The sequence below is a fragment of the Polistes dominula genome, unplaced genomic scaffold (genome assembly GCF_049000335.1).
Source record: "Polistes dominula isolate Pdom_NZ unplaced genomic scaffold, Pdom_raw_medaka contig_24, whole genome shotgun sequence".
Lineage (NCBI taxonomy): Eukaryota > Metazoa > Arthropoda > Insecta > Hymenoptera > Vespidae > Polistes > Polistes dominula.
In genome coordinates, this window is record NW_028301150.1 from 4,004,895 (window position 1) to 4,022,500 (window position 17,606).

A 17,606-nucleotide genomic window follows, 5' to 3' on the forward strand; every position below is an offset into this window, starting at 1 on the left:
ATCTGCTCACAAAAGATATAATCTCTGAAAATCTTTGTCAATTTTCGTTCAAAGAACATTTTTTTTCCAAGAAGAATGTATTTTTCCAAGAGAATTTCGTGTTTTCTAATTTCTCTAAAGGAAGATCACAGATAAAGTATTATATTTAATATTTACATACTCTATAAAAGATAGATTTTCCTAGAAAGAGAATCCTAAAATTGGACGAGTGATTCAATAGAAAGAAAAGTAACACAGTTTATCGTTCAAAATGTTCAACGTTTTCTTCTGAAGCTTTGAACGGGACAAATACATTTTCCTTATTCGATTTTAACAACGACCAACTCGCAAACATCGATAATCGCAATGACTGTGTACGGTTTATCCAATGGCTTCTAAAAGCAACTGTGTGTGAGTTGGTGAGTATAAGAGAAAAAGAGAGAAAAAGATAGTATTACTCTCTCTCTCTCTCTCTCTCTCTCTTTTGATGTGTGTATGTGTGTATGTGGTGTGTGAGGTGCGCGCGCAAGTGAACACGTGGAGATGTAGGAATGATATCAGTTGACGATGCGAGCTTATCTTTTATTATTCCTTCCTGTTCGAGCGTATTTATCGGTGTGCCTAATGCGTGAACGCCATGCACGCACGTGTTGCGGACATGTGCGAGCTAGTCGAAGGAACACGCATACACGTAATTATGTCAGAGCTCGTGCGAGTAACGTTTATTCGCGTGACATATTCGCGGATCTATGCGCTTGATGGCGTGTCTATGTACCACTGCGCAATACTCGCGTGATATACCTTTCAAAGCTTGCTTGTTCACTCTTATATATTTTATTTTGTTGGCTAAACACACTCTTTCTAATAATATATATATATAAAATAAATATATTACGCTTATATATGTTTTATGCGTCTAGATATTATAAAATTATCATAGAAAAAACTTTGGAAAGTATGGCACGATCAAGCGTGACGATAGCTTTCCTATTATTCATTTTTTATTATATATATATATATATAATTATTATTATAACTTCTCGATGAGTTTAACAACTTTTTTTGTTACCTCCTCTTTTAAATCCCACCCAATTCTTTTATTGTATTTTTTTAATCGTAATATGTATTGTAACTTTTAGTTAATACGTTGCCGCACACTTTTAATTTGACGATCATACTTAGAAATAGGAAGATCGGTAATGTGTTAATATATTTGATCAACCGATCATACTAATCGAATAAAGTAATAGTCAAGAATGCTATTTTTACGCGAACATTGATCTAGTAATTTCTCGAAAATCACTTGACTGATAATTTTATTCGATATTCTTAGATTATTAATATATATATATATATATATTATGTTACTGCGATTTTCTAGTAGATTTTAGATTTTATATCGATAACGTTTAAATCACGAGTTACAACAACGAGTTAATTGGGATCTAATTGTTACGTAATTTAACTCATCACTTATCAAGTATAAATTAGAGTAACCAAAATATATTATGTATTAAAACGTTCCGACGTCGTCTAAAATAGGTGACGCCTGTAATACTGGCAACCCTTTCTACAAGCTCGCAATAATAATATTAGTGTCAACGAACGAGTGTATATTTTATTTTTTTATTTTTTCTAGGTGGGTGTTTCATTAAATTTCTTTTTTTTTTTTACTTCTACTACTAGCGAATGATATCTTTGTTTATTTTTTGTTTATTTTTTTTATTATTTTGCAGAAAATTGTAAAGCTCGTTGATGGTTGCATAAGATCCGGAAAGAAGAAGCATCGTCGCATACGTATTCCGTTATTTGTGTCATTTTAGAGGTTTTCTTTGGGTCAATCCGTTTAGGATGGCTGGCACGCATGTGTGTTAAAACTACAGACACGCGTTACGAAAGAGACAGGCGATACACTTTCAGCTGTGAGAGCTTTTTCACCAACGTCTGTCTGTCTGTCTTTTACCACACGCGCGTGTTCAAATTATTTACAACGAAAAGAAATAAAAAATAAAAAAAATAATAAAAAATCATAAAACACGAAGAGTATCTTCTAATGATATGAAATACCTCTTCTTCCTTTTTTTTTATCGAAGATGTAAATTATTATTATAAAAAACAACTATAATAAATATCGAATGATCGTTCGTAGATTTATTTATTTATTATATTTTTTTGTTTTCAATTTATCAATCGAATTTCTAGCGTAAACAAAAAATGAATCAATTAATTATTAATTGAATACGAAACGTTCAACGTTAATTTTATATATATATATATATACATTATATTATTATATATATTTATAATATATATTATAAATTATTATTTTTATAAATAAAAATTTTATTTATTTAATTTTAACAAAAATTAAAATTATTATTAATATAAATATTAATAATAAATTAAATAAAAAATATATATATATGTCTATACAGATATATTAATATATAAACATATAGGTTATTTATTATTATTTTTAGAGCATCGGATTTTTTCGAGATCATTGATCTCTTTTTTTTTATTAATAGAGAAAGAGAGAGAGAGAGAGAGACAGAAAATAAAATAATATAAGTAAATAAGATTCGAAATGGAAACGATAGGTCGCGAAAGTCAGATAGAGCTTTCTATTTTATATTTATATATATGTATGAGAATGACGACGATGAGTCGAAGGGTAAGGACAAGCCGATGCAAATTTGCGACTGGTGTATGTAAAATTAGACTGCAACACGTCTCTCTCGTGTCCGAATTTTCGCGGTCGCTTTATTTCGTAAAGAAATGCGTGAGTGTATTTTAAAGAGACAAACAAAGATAAAGAACAAGAAAGAGAGAAAGATGGTGATATATAAAAGAGTTCCATACATGTTTCCGTGCTAAATCTTTCACCATAATGCATAAATAAAAATGTAATATTTTGTATATAATGAATTAACATTTTTAAACGATTTAATTTATAATAATTAAAAAATTGTCAAAATTTAAATAAACATCTAATTAATTGTTAAGATTAATTATTTGCAAACATATTATTGTTATTATTATTATTATTATATAATTTAATGATAATTAAATCATTATTATATATAAAATAATTATATTATAAAATTATTATTATTATTATATTGAATAAAATATTCTGATAAAAATAAAATAGTATAAATATATAATTTATATAAATATATATATATATATATATATATATATATATATACAATTTTTTGATGAATATTGAATTTATTGTGTACAGATTTGCTTTATGTCTATATTATATTTATTATTATTTTCTATAGTTCAAAATAATTATTAGGAGATTGCACATTCAGTGTAAGATGATTATTACGTTAAATAAATATATTTTTATAATAATATTATTATTATTATTTTTTTTAATACCAAGTTACATCAAGTTATATAATCTTTATATTAATGCATATATGACTTATAAAACAAATCATACGTATATATATATATATATATATATATATATATTTTTTTCTTTTTTTTTCTAAATAACTTAACAATATTATGATGTAGATAAACGTAGTAAAAATGAAAAATTATAATAAAAAAACAAATTGTGATAGAAAAATGTAATTTTCTTTGATAATGATTGTCACATGTGTTCGAACACGTGGGAACATGACGTTTGATTTCTATAACACGAATGAGATATCGGTTTAATTCGAAACGCCTAGAGATGTTTAAAAAAGAGTAAGAGAGAGAAAGAGAAAAACAGGAAGAGATGCAAAATAGTAAAAAAAAAATATGAAGATTGATAGGAGTGCGGGGGAAGAACAAGTTAAGTGTCATACCTCTTGCGAAATTCTTATTCTATCTATCTTTCTTTATATATACGATCTTGAACGCACGTATCTAAATACATAAGCAAATATACAGCACATACACAAGTTATATACACGCACGAAGACAGTTACTAACATTATGATCAAGTAAAATTTCGTTTTGAACGTTAAGTTCAAACGATAAAGTTGCATTAGATCATATTTTTATATAACAATCTATGCGTAATCAAATTTATTAGAAATTCTATTTGAAAATTGTATTTGAAACTATATTAGAAATTTCATTTCTGATTATAACGTTTGAATTATATTAACTCGATCTCTCTCTCTCTCTCTCTCTCTCTCTCTTTCCCTCTCTTTCTATCTTTTTCTATATTGCAATTAATATTCAAATATACTCTAATTAATGTTTATTAGTTATTTAATAATGAACGTAATATACCACGTTAAATTATTCAAAAGTAATATATCACGCGCATCATTTAAATTGATTTATAATATTATCGATCGAATTTGTTATAGAATTGTTTGAAATAATAATAATAAAAAAAAAAAAAATAAAATAAAAAAAAGTTCCAAAAATTTTAATCGATCGAACGAAATCAACAAATTGATGAAAATAATTTACGTGAGACCATATATAAAAAAAAAATATATTACATTATCACGTTGGTAAATCGTTCCATTAAATATTACATTCTCGGTGTGTTAAAAAAACGAAGATTAAAATTACATAAAAAAAAAAAAAAAATATTTCATAAATTATTTATACACGAAACAAATACGTACAAGTTATACGAATGCGTATAAACACATATACACATATTTATTCAGACACATATACACTATACAACACGTCACACGTTCGTGATAGCCAATTAGCCGGGGAGATCGGTGAAAAGCTAACTGTCTGGTTCTTTCTTTTTTTTTTTTTTTTTTTTTATTTCTTTCAGGTGCCTTTGCAAAAATGATGATAAAACTTCATTAGAAGAGGTAGGTAGGTAAAATAGGAAAAAAAGGGGGAAAAAAAAAACAGAAAAAAATTTAATACGCCGTGGTGAGGTCCGGTGCTCGAGAGGACGCTTCGTTTTGGTTATAAATAACGCGATATGCTCTCTTCAACGAGGATTTTCACATCGATGCACGTTTAAGAGGCTTTGAAATAAATGACTTATGAACGAGCTTAATCACTCTCTTTCTCTCTCTCTCTCTCTCTCTTACTCTTTCTCTCTTTCTCTATTTTGCTCTCTCTTTCTCTCTGTTTTTTTACTAACGTACACACATGCATAGACAAACTGGTTTTTTGTTTTGTTTTGTTTTTTTTTTTTATTTACTTTTTTAAACGAAAATAATATTATTATGAATATTATTATATAACTCGATTGTAGCTCGGCTGAATTATTCGCAAAATTTTCACACACACACACACACGTATTTATCGTGATGTTTATATTCTCGTTCTTTATTATTATAGTTATATTTGGGGATTATAAATACAAATACGAAGGACTAATTAGATAAATTTTTGTTTCTTTTTTTTTTAATTATTTATATTAATTATCATTCTTTGAGATTTTGTTTAGATTTCTATTGTTTGTAATCTGATAAATAAGCGAATTTTAGTTAAAAAATATAATAATTTTGTAATATAATCGTTGAGAGAGATTTTAAGTTTATCATGTGTTTGTTTATTTACTTTTATAATTATTTAATGTAATGAATTATTTTAATTCTTTTCCTATGAAAAATTTTCATTACTTTGAATTAGGAAATTTCTAATTAATTAATTTCTATTATTACAAATAAATTTAAATTAATTTTCGTATCAATCGATGAAAACATGAAAACATGAAAAATAAAAGTTAAAAATATAAATTTTACAAATCTCAAGAAAAGATTAATATATCGTTTGAGATTTGATAAATAATAATAATAATAATAATAATAATAATAAAATAAAAAAATTAATAACGAATATTAATTTATAAATAATTTTTTTTAAATATAATCCTTGATTTCTAGTTTAACATGCGTTCGGTTATTTACTTTTATAATTATTCAATGTATACCAATTATTTTAATTGGTTTTTTTCTTATGAAAATTAATACCAGTTTTCTTAAATAATATAATTATAAATTTATATTACTTGATAGTCATAATTATTAATATTATAAAATAAATTCTTTATTCATATAAAGATCATGCGTTCAGTTATATTGTACGCGTACTTTTATAATTGTTCAATGTATACCAATTATTTTAATTTGTTTTTTTTTTCCTATGAAAATTAATACAAGTTTTCTTAAATAATATAATTACAACAAATTTATTACGTTCAAATTAAGATATTTTCAATTAATTATTAATTTTTATTATTACAAATGAATTTAAATTTAAATTAATTTTCGTATTAATCGATGAAAACATGAAAAATAAAAATAAAAGTTACAAATATAAATTTAACGAATCTCAAGAGAAGATTAATTAAATTTTCAAAATTCGTAACCAACTTTTGATCCATATGAGGATTATAAAAACAACTCTTCTCTTTTTTTCGTGTTGGTTTTATTCGTGTACACGCTTGTACGTGCGTGTGTGTCTGTGTGTGTACGCACATGCGTGAGAAATTTACGGGATATCAATTTAACGTGGTATAGAGTATCAAACTAAAAAAAAATATTCTTCTTCCTTTCCCTTTTTCATTCCCCTCTCTTTCTCTCTCTCTCTCTCTCTATTTCTTCTTCTTTCTGTTTTTTTTTTTTTATTATTTTTTTACTTTCTCATTTTCGAATTGAAAGGGAAAACTTTTAACGAGCTTTTGATATATCTATTTTGCGTGACGTTATTACATAGGGTTTCTCGTAACCTCAGTAAAAAAAAAAAAAATTACATAAAAATAAAATGAAAACAAAATAGATGAAAATAAAATATTAAAAAAAAAAGAAAAAAAGAGAGAAAAAAGAAAAAAGAGGATAAAAATAAATTCCCACACGACCTCAGTCCATTTCCAACCCTCTCAAAAAAAGAAAAAAGAAAAAGCGGGGAAGTTATATGAATAATTTTAAATATGTATATTTCGAATAAAAAAATTTTTGTTTTTCCCGGGTTTACGTACCGAGCTGACACCTGTTACCCTCCCCGTGAAAAGAAGTTGCTCGATTTCAATTGGAGTACAACACGGGGTATTTTTTTTTCTTTTTTCTTTTACGAGCGCACGCGCGCGTACACACTCGCTATTCAAAAGAGAATGAGAGAGACAGAGAGAGAGAGAGAGAGAGAGAGAAAGTGAGGGAGAGAGAGAGAGAGAGGAAAAGAGGGAGCTTATTTCTCCATAAATCTTTCAGCACTTTTCTCAGCTGAGCTACCTCGTTCGTTTGTGGGAACATTTTTTGTTCACCTTCCTCCGTTCTTTCTTTCTTTCCGTTTTTTTTCTTTCTCTTCCTGTTTCTTTTCATTTTCTTTTTTTTTTTTTTTTTTTGAAATTCATTTTTTCAAAAATCGTTTGTAAAAGTAGAATGGAATTCTATGAATGATTAAAAAAAAAAAAAAATGGTTTATGGTTGGTTGAGAGGAAGTATTTGATCGATCCATTGAAAGATACAAAAGTGTCGTAAAACTTTGTGGATACTACTAGTAAAAACATTGTTTAACGATAGGGAAACAATAACAAAAAATAAAAAAAAAAGTAAGAGAGAGAGAGAGAAAGAAAGAAAGAAGAAACTCATAAAATTTTATTATTACGTTGCTCGTAATCATTTGATTTTCTTGACTACCGACAAAGTATTAGGTTTAAATGTAATTAGAAAAAAAAATGTAGAAAATATTACAAAATATTCCTTATAGTTAATAATTATTCACTGTATATTTATTAATAATAATAATAAATTTGTATCGAAAGTTGTAACAGTGGATTAATTTAAATTACAAAGTCAAGCATTGTAGGCATGGTTTGTAAAATGGATGGTTGGCCTGTTCGAAAAAAATAAATAAAAAACAAAAATTGTGCTTATAAAAAATTAACTCGAGAATCTATAAAATGAAAAATAAGAAAAGTACAATATTAATGTAATTTAAATAATTATAATAATCAAAATAATAGAACAAATAATAAAATAAATTTTCTTAATGTTGTAAACGATTAAAAAATATAATATATAAAATAAATAATTTCATTAGTAAGATAAAATATAAAGAACGATTAATTGGTTCCATTTTACAATGTTGCAAACGATTAAAAAATATAATATATATATTATAGAAATAATTTAAATAAAACAGATAAACATTAATTTAAATTAACATAAATAAATATAATGATGTACAATGTATAATTAAATAATAAGAATAATATAATAATGTAAAATTTGTTCAATTTAACAATGTTGCAAGATCATCAAAATATATAACATATTATATAAATAATTGAATTAAATCAGATAAAATATAATGAACAATTAATTTGTTCAATTTTACGAACTAATTCGTCGTATTAATTAACCAATACAAATATACGAATAAATATAATTATAAAATAACAAATAACAAAACTATAATAGTAATTCGCGATATGTATTACAATGAAAATGCATAACCATCTATATAGAAATAGTTTTATGAATATAAAGGAGAAGGTTTTCCTATTAATAAATTCGAATATTCGTGAAGGTGGATTAGAACGACAGCTGTGCTTAACTGCAAATCCGGTTTTCTTGGGAATAGACAAAACGCAGTTAGGCCGACAAACGTACGTGTCCTGACCATCGTTTAATACGAAACGTGCCAAAATTTCAATGAAATAATTTTAAGTATACACCAACAGATCTCTACATGTTGGAAACGCATCCTTCACTTTATATCTTGCTTTCGAGAAAAGATGTGCGTTGACTCTCTACCTACTCATATAAATATATATAAATGTATATAGATGTATATATATAGCATACCATACTCCGAAAGCTCTTTAAACTTTTAGCCGAGTACGTAGAGGTATTTCAAAGTTAGCAACGCGCGAGAAACGTCGTCGTAACTTTGTAAGCTTCGTTACAGTTTCCGTCGACGTTTCTGCTCTTCGAAATCTTATCCACTTGCCAACGTTAGAACAAAAAAAAATTGTTTAGAAAAAAATTTGTACGACGAATAACATTCAAAAAAGTTACATATATATATATATATATATATAAGAAAAAGATAGATAGCTCTTAAAAAATTACGACATCGTTATCATTTATTCCTATACCGTTTACATGCGATATTTTTTTTTTTGTAATGGATTAAAAAAATAAATAAACATGTGCAAAATACAATTAAATTCTAATTAGAAGGATGTGTCTTAAGAAAAAACCATTGAAATTTATATTTCATTTTTTTTTTATATTAAATATAATAATGCAATATATATATATATAACATTTTTATTCTAATCAGCTAAATCAATTCTAATTACAAGGATTCTTCATAAGAAAAAAACATAGGAATTTATATTTAATTTTCTTTTTATATTAAATATATAAAAAGAATTTATATATATATATATATAATATTGTTATTCAAATCAATTAAAATAAATAAAGAAATAAATATAGAAATAACATAAGCTATACTTTTATTATCCCTAACACATTAACATAATATTTAAAAAAAAATATATTAATTTAATATAATAATTTATATTATTAAAGAGTAGAAAAAAAAAAGAATAAAACATAAATTTGTTTGAAAATATTGTTAAAATAAATTGTAACAACTATCTCGGGTAACAATTGTCAAATAACCGTAATTACCAGTGTCATAATGATATACTAATTCGATGATAGGAATAATCGTTAGGTAATTCGAAAAGTAGAATGGGCTTGAAGGGATTGTAAAATGGGGGGAACGTAGAAGGGGGGAAAGGTTTGATATTAACGAATGAAATTCTAATACGAAAATCGTTTTTGGGAGCTATGATGATAGTTCGTTGCATATCATTGGTGGGATATATACGCGAGGACAATTATTATTATCACCGTCAAAGAAATAATAATTATAACGCGTGACAGAGAAACGATTGTAATAACGATACCATTATAGGGATGGCAAAATCATTCGCCCGTGGCAATCCGTACCACAACATCACCATTCAATTTTAATCATATTAATAATAATTTACGCTTTGTTGCTCTACCATGTAACATGGATCTCGGCAAATTAACGATAGCCGCTTTGGGACTGGCCATTCGATGATAAAGAGAAAATTGTATTCGCGGTCTAATTTATGCGAATAATGCGTCACACGTAATATGCGTGACTTCTACACACTACACACACACACACATATATATATATATAGTTGTATGTATTTATATATATATATATATATATATATATATATATAGGTATAATCGTACAAATAAAATGTTTGATAAACAAAAAAATGAAGAAAAAAAGAACCTAACAGTAGGCGGATATTTTTCATTAGGAAAAATACACGATGATTTCATGTAATCATGTAAATATGGAATATAAATTATCTTATTATAATATTTACTTTTCTTTTCTTTTTTTCTTTTTGTCACTCACTCTCACTCTTTCTTGCTCTCTTCTTGTCTCTCTCACGTGATTCTATCTTTAGATTTGATATTATTATATATCATAGTTACTATTCTAGTCGATGCAACCCTCGAGTAAGCAAGCCCCTTGTCATTAAAATTGATGATGTCATAATAATGCTTGCTCTAATTCGATGGCAAATATCATAATCGTGGTTAGTTGACCAAGATACAAATGTTAGATCAAAAATTATCTTATATTTATCTTTTTCTTTATCTTATTATTGACAAAAAAAAAATCATTAAACTGTTCTTTGAATATTAATTATGTTTATTCAATGAAAACTAGTTAAAAAAATAAATATTAAAAATAAATATTAAAAATTAACATAGAAAAAAATTAATATTACAAATAAATAAATATTTAAAAAAATAATTTACAAAAAAATAAATACTAATTAATTAATTTACATATAAATAAATATGAAAAATAATTTATATAGAAAAAGAATTTGCAATGTTGTTATTATCAAGCGACGATACAAATTTTTATCATTTTTTTTTATCTTTTGATTAAAAAAAATTATATGAGAAAAAAAAATTTCGTATCATTTTCAAGAAATAAAACAAAATATATTTGAAAAAGTTTATTCGATCGGATAAGTTGAATTTAATTATTGTTAAATATTGAGAATAATCTTTTTTTTTATTTCTTCGTTATAGATTATAACATTAAATAGAAAATTCAGTAAAAAAAAAAAAATTAAATAAAATGTTGTAAGATAATGACAAAATATAAAATACATAAAAAACAACACGAGGAAAATAACGATGACTTGCCATAAATCAGACAAGGTGACGGTCACAATTACTATTATACTATTACTATTTCTACTACTTATATTATAAGAATCGTGAAAAAGCTCAGTAGTCTGTGGTGCTCGTTTACCAATGACTAATCCCCGAGGCGAGCTTTTTATGACGGCTTCCTTTTGATCAATTCTTTCTCTCAACATAAACACCAACATAAATGTCCTTGGTGTTTATCGTTACCGGTTTAAAAAGACAAACCTAACTACCACTAGGACAAAAACGAACTATAATAAAAAAAACTACGATTATGAAGATTACCATAATAATTTGAAGATAAATTTTCTTTTTTTCTATTTTTTTTTTTTTACTAATTTATTGCCAAAAAGTATGATAAGATTATAAAGAAAAAAAAAAAAAAGAATTTTTGATTAAACGATTATGATAAACATTATTCTAAGTAAGATTATATTTGAGTGACGATGAAAATAATAAAACAAGTGTAATAAAAAATAACTTTTCTTTCTTTCTTTTTTTTTACATCCTAGGGTATATAATTACCAATTAATATTTATTTCTAATATTATAAATTACGATTGAACATTAATAAATAACGATAGTACACTAAGATTATAAGAAACATGGACAACGACAGCGATAACGTAAAAACGAGTTCTTTTTTCCTTTTAAACGTTTTGTTTGTTTATGGTTCGATCAAGTCTTATCTGTTAAAGGAAAAAAAAACATAAATAAATAAGAAAAGAAAAGTTTACAATGAAAAAAAAACTATACAATTATTTTACAATACAAGGGCGCTGATCGAATATGAATGAACAATTAATTTCGATGAGTGAAAAATAATATGAATAAATTGACCAAATATTTTGTAATGATTATGAACAAAAGATGTACAAACGAATAATATAATAAATTTAATTAAAATAATTATTATAATTATATTAAATATAATAAAATAAAATATAAAAAAATAATATATATTTATATTATTTTTAATTTAATATAAAATAATAAAATAAATAATATAATAAAAAAAAATAAGTTGTGTGACAAAATATTCTTAACGATAATGAACAAACAAAATAAAAACGCAAATAAAAAGAAAAGCGCGGACGAGAGTGTTCAAAAAAACGTTTAAAAACATCGATTAACTTGTAATTGGTTTATTATTTATAAAAAAAAAAAAAAAAAAAATTGAAAAAATCAATATTAAATAAAAAAGAAAATAATTAGAATGTAAATAAATTTTTTTTTTTTCTAAATCCATCTGATTAATAATTACGAGTTAATGTAGACATTTTTTAATCGACATAACGTCAAAGTACTCCATTCAATTGCAAAATTTAAGATGACGGAAATAATGTTGATTTACTGCGTGTAGTTATTTTAACGCGTTGTTATAAACGCCGATAACGTTGCAAAGTATCGTCATAGTAGCATACAAAATGAACGTTCATTTTCGAAGAATTATTATCGGGACGAATGATTATCGCCATCCTTATTTCTTCGTTAACTATTTTTCTTATTTTTCTAAAACAATCCGAGAACAAATGTGAACAAAATTTTCTCTTATATCTAAAATGTAATTCAAACTAAAACTTCATTTTCTTTTTTATTCTTTTTTTTTTAAATAATATTTTAACGAGGAATACAAATCCACTTATTTTTTTTTTTATTTAATAAATTCCCCTTTCCCCGTTTCTTTTATTTTTTATCCATTTCAATGAAAAGTGAAGGTGCGAATTTGTAAAAAATGTTACAGACGAACGATTACTTTTCTATTTCTATTCTTATAATATTATTATTATTATTATTATATTTCTATTATCTTTTTAGATTTATTATATATCTATTATATAAAAATTATATATATTATATATATATAATATATTTTTATCATTTTTATTAATAATTATTTATAATTATTATAATTTCTATATATAATAAATAATAATTTTAATAACTATAATATATATAATATAAAATAATATATAATTCTATATTATTACATATAGAATTATTATTATATATATATATATATATATATATGTTATATTCTATAATTATTATTATCTTACTTTTCTTTTATCTTTTTTAACACTCCAACAACTAACAAAAAATTATTTCATATTCTTTATTTCTCTATTTCTCTCATTTGATTAATCTATCTATGTATCTATCTATCTATGTATCTATCTATCTATATATTCATTCTGATTCTACTTCAGTTACCCGTTTTTTCGATGCTACTCGTACTCTCGTTTTAATACTTTCAAAAGTACCACTTATGAAATTAAAAATCGAGCTTACGCTAGAAATAGAAAATAAAAAAGATAGAAAAAGATAAAAAGGTAGCAAAAGAGAGAGATGGAAAAATTTAGAAAAAATTTGATCGTGCATGTATCGATGTGTATTATCGTTTTCATCGTCATAGTCATCGTCATCGTCACCATTGTCGTAAGTCTGCAAACGAACGAAAATCGATGCCAAAATAAAGTCGGTTCCAAGGATATAACCAATGATCAACACTCCTGTAAGTCCTCATTAACCAGTTAAGTGCACTCGACGTGTATACACGTCGGACCAAATCTCTACTGCGGTGCGTTTGACGTGCATACTCGTCGTGTAAAATAAAAAATTACCATTCACTATAAAAACTCGAAATGTCAATAAAATGTAATAAGAATATTATTTGATGGTATGTTCCCTTTATATTACCAATACAACCTCTACGTATTTTATTTATATTTATTTAATTTATTTTTATTTATAAAATGTGCCGTTTGCTCAAAAAATGGAAAACGCAAGGAAACAAGGATTTGGTGGACGACCTGTGAAGTGTCGCACTTTGCATAGTACCGTGCTTTGAAACATATCACACATACATAGCTTGAAATTTTCTAAATTATTTTCTTATTTTTCTTATTTATTCTTGCTATCTTCAATTTTTCTTGTTTATGTATTTAATTTTTCTTTTTTTTTTTTTTTTTGTTAATTTTCAAACTTTTAGTAAGAATAACGTATTCAGAAACGAATTGTTAGTTTTGTTGACGAATAAAAAGCTAATCCTTCCTCGTTTTTCGTAAAATGTATAACAATACCATTTGCCCTGCGTTCGATTAATTCCGCACCCTGTGGTGATCTTTTGGAACTAAATTCCACAGTCAACTGGTTAAAAGAAAGACAGTGATGAAGATGATGAATAACAGAAATGAGCAAAAAAAAAAAAAAAGGAACAAAAATTGGCGGCAAACAATCGGCGGATGGAAAATATTGTGATCATTATGTCAACTCTGTTTTGTGTTTAACACTTTAACGTTCCTTCTTTCTGTCTCTTTTTTTTCTTTCTCTCATTTTGTATCTAAAAAAACGATTGCCGGGATGAATCGTTTCGTGGGAAAACCACTCGAGACGATCTAAAATCACTTTCGGAGGGCGTACGCAATCAAAACGTTTTCCGGTTTCGACTATCTATTGTATTTTCTCTCTCTCTCTCTCTCTCTCTTTCACTTGCTCTCGTGCGATGTATCCGTTACTCCATTTTTTCGATCCGTTTTTAGCTTTTTCATTTGTTCCCCACCCCCTCCCTGTACCCCCTCCGCCACGCCATCCCCCCACCATCACAAGTTTCCATATGCCATCGTCAATAAGCGTAACCAGAAAATATTTCTCTTTCATATTTTTTTTTTCTTTCCTCTCTCTCTCTCTCTCTCTCTCTCCTTTATTTTTTATTTGTATTTCAATTTTTGTTTTGTAATTTTTATTTTTTTTTTTTATTTCAATCTTTTTTTCGCAACATTTCTTCTTTTTTATTTTTTTTATCATCATCGTCGTCGTTACTCTCTCTCTCTCTCTCTCTCTCTCTCTCTACTCGTTTCGTGGGACTACCCCACCACAATCGGAAAAACAACAAACCCCCTGTTGTTACTATTACCACTATTATTATCAACGTATATCTCTACACGCATACATATATATTTGAATATGAACGTAGAGATTGAACCAATACAAATGGATTATATCGAACCATTAACAGTGAAATTTGTCGTGTATAGTAGTAGCATCGCACACACAGTACTCGTTTAATCCAATCGACTATCGTTGTGGACGAAGTTAAAGAGAAATGAAAAAAAATGAGCAAAAGAAAAAAAGAGAAAGAGAAAGAGAGTGACACTGATAATGAGTAATATGTGAACATATAACTATGAATACGTACGTATGTATGTATGTGTATATGTATGATGTTTATAGGTATGATGTGTATATATGTATATATACCTATTATATACATAACTATTATTATTATATATATATATATATATATATGTACGTGCGTGTACTACATATATACGCAATAGTTGGACGCGTGTTAAAACATGCGTTCATCGTCGTTCGCATAATCGTGACGCGTCGTTCATTAGTGAACATTTATATATACTTACTTACATTAGGTTTTGCGCAAGTGTATGCGTTAGCATCGAGTACATCGACTTAATAGCCACTCATCGTATGACAAACTCGACGGTTTCGAAGTCTCTTATCTCTCACGATTATGATTATAAATCGATAAACCGTAAGTAAGAACGTGCGAGAAGAAGGCATGCTTAAACCGTAAACTCGTGTGCGTGTTTCTTTTTTTTTTATATAAATTCCTTTTTTTTATTTTTCATTCGTTTGTTTTGTTAATTTTATTTCGAAATATTCATTTTTTCTCTTTTTTCTTTTTTTTTTTATCTCTATCTCTGTCTTTTTATCGGTTTTCGGATGTTGATTATCGGACAAAAATTTGAGCAACTTTTTGATTCGTTGTTTGTTGTTATAATAAATATTATCGTGACGTTTTAACGATGTATACCTCGATTAGAAGATACACTTTTGTTATTAGTATTTGTGTTTCTTTATTTGTTTGTGTATGTGTATATATGTGTAATTTTTGTTTGTTGCTTGTTAAATGCATATGTTTTGTTTCATATAAATTTGCACATATAAGAATATTTGTATCTATGGTATGTTTGTATGTATATATATATATTATACATACGTATAATTATATATATATGTATATAATTATTAAACGGAATATTTAAACCCGATAATCGCGTACCTCTTCTCATTTCTCTTTCTACCCATTTATCAGTGTTAACGACCTCCACCTCTGCCGCCTTTGCCGACGTTAAGAGAATGCCTTCGCGTATTAATCAGTCAAAGAAAATGTACAAAATACCACGTACTCACTCTCTCTCTCTCTCTCTCTCTCTCTCTCTCTCTCTCTCTCTTTCTAGTTTTCTTTTTTTTTTAATTTTTAATTTTTAATTTTTTACTTCTTCCTATTATCTCTAAGAAATGAGGGGGAATGAATTTGATTATTTTTGTATAATATTTATTAAATATTTTGTTAATTACTAAATCAAATTACTGATAGTAATATGATCTATCAAAGATTGTATGGGTTAATGAGGGTACAAGTTTTTATAAGAATTTTTTTTTTTTTTTTGATCATGATTAACATAAGAAAGAAAGAGTGAGAGAGAGAGAGAGAGAGGAAGGGGAATAAAAATATTCTAAGATGGAATAATAGAAAGATGGAAGATCATTTTATATTATAAGAAATTATTTGACACGAATTTGTTGGATTATTTGAAAAGAATATAAATAATAAATAAAATCAATGAAATAAATGTGATTAATTTTGAAAGGTCAAAGAGAGCTCCTCAGAAAGAAGGAAAGAAAAATTCTAAATAAAAAGGAATAGAAAAAAAAAAAGAATAAGAAGAAGATATTAAGAGTACCGAAAAGTAATGAAAATTTCTTTGATGAGTACATTCACATTTAGTTTGTGTCAATGAAAAATCGAAGGACTTTTTAAAAAGGGAACTGAAGAACAATTTCCTTTACGTAATTGATAAAGTGTTAAAAAATGATGAACAAAGTTTTTGTTGATTAGCATTTGAAATTTCTTTAATAAATAAATATTTTATCGTCAGCAAAGAAAAATTTTGATTACTTTTTGGTCCCCCTAATATATATTGATATTAAAGAAACAAGATAATGAATTTGTATCATTGATAGAAAATAATGTAAATAATAAATAAACTTAATGAAATAAAGATGATTACAACTATATATAAAACATAATTGGAAGAAGAGTCGAAGAGTGCTCAAAACTTTTTGTTTCTGATAGAAGAAAAATAAAGAAGAAAAAGAAAGACATTTTCTTAAAGAAAACGAAAAAACTCTCTCTAAATTTGTTTTATATTGGTAGAAAATAAATATAAATAATAAATAATATGAATTAAATAAATATGATCAATTGTAATAGTGTTTTAAGAGAATTAAAACTTTCATAAGAATTTTTTGTATCTCTGTTTAAGAAATAAATAAAGAAAATAAAAGTGAGAAAATATTTTAAGATGAACGAATAGAAAGAAGATATTCTTCTTTCATAGTTAAAGAAGCATAAAAAAAGAA

The 17,606-nt window shown here is 25.8% G+C and overlaps 1 protein-coding gene across 3 annotated transcripts in view; it reads right to left on the bottom strand.

The window, feature by feature from the left end:
- The window catches only part of mamo (zinc finger protein 628-like), an 83,991-nt gene that overhangs the window by 59,486 nt on the left and 6,899 nt on the right, over nucleotides 1-17,606 (bottom strand). The gene's annotated exons all lie outside the window — the stretch shown is intronic.